Source organism: Nannospalax galili, unplaced genomic scaffold, assembly GCF_000622305.1.
Source record: "Nannospalax galili isolate Female #2095 unplaced genomic scaffold, S.galili_v1.0 scaffold713, whole genome shotgun sequence".
Lineage (NCBI taxonomy): Eukaryota > Metazoa > Chordata > Mammalia > Rodentia > Spalacidae > Nannospalax > Nannospalax galili.
The window spans coordinates 407876-408337 of NW_008333780.1; the positions used below are offsets into that span (position 1 = coordinate 407876).

At 45.0% G+C, this 462-nt stretch overlaps 1 protein-coding gene across 1 annotated transcript in view; it reads right to left on the minus strand.

Moving 5' to 3' along the window:
• The window catches only part of Zyg11a (zyg-11 family member A, cell cycle regulator), a 43816-nt gene that overhangs the window by 33697 nt on the left and 9657 nt on the right, over positions 1 to 462 (minus strand). The gene's annotated exons all lie outside the window — the stretch shown is intronic.

Here is a 462-nt window from a genome sequence, read left to right on the forward strand (position 1 = left end):
GAGTGCACTTACATACATGCAGGCAAAACACTCATACAAATAAAATACTTAAAAAGAATCTAAAATTCACAGTCTTGAAGGCCTTAATTTTATCTTAGAACCAGTGTTCTCTAGGATACAGGAACATGTGAGTGAATAGAGAACACATACAGGCATGCCCTCAGTTCTGCTGCCCTGCACAAGGCAGGATGGCAGAATTGCTGTGGGAGCTCAGTGAGGCTCAGAACAGGCAAACTGTAAGTCTGGGATTGAGGAAGCGGGGAAAGCGCAGTGCTGAGGGGTCATGCGTTTTGTTGGAAAGGTGCTTCAGACACAGAAGCAAAGGTACTCTAAACATTGTCAGTGGCCATGGATCCCTAGCACATCACTTCTCACACACGGTCCTTCTCTGTATTTGTCACATCTAAGGGGTGTTGAAAACCATGACACAGGTAAAGATGAAGGAAAGCCACAGTCCCTTTA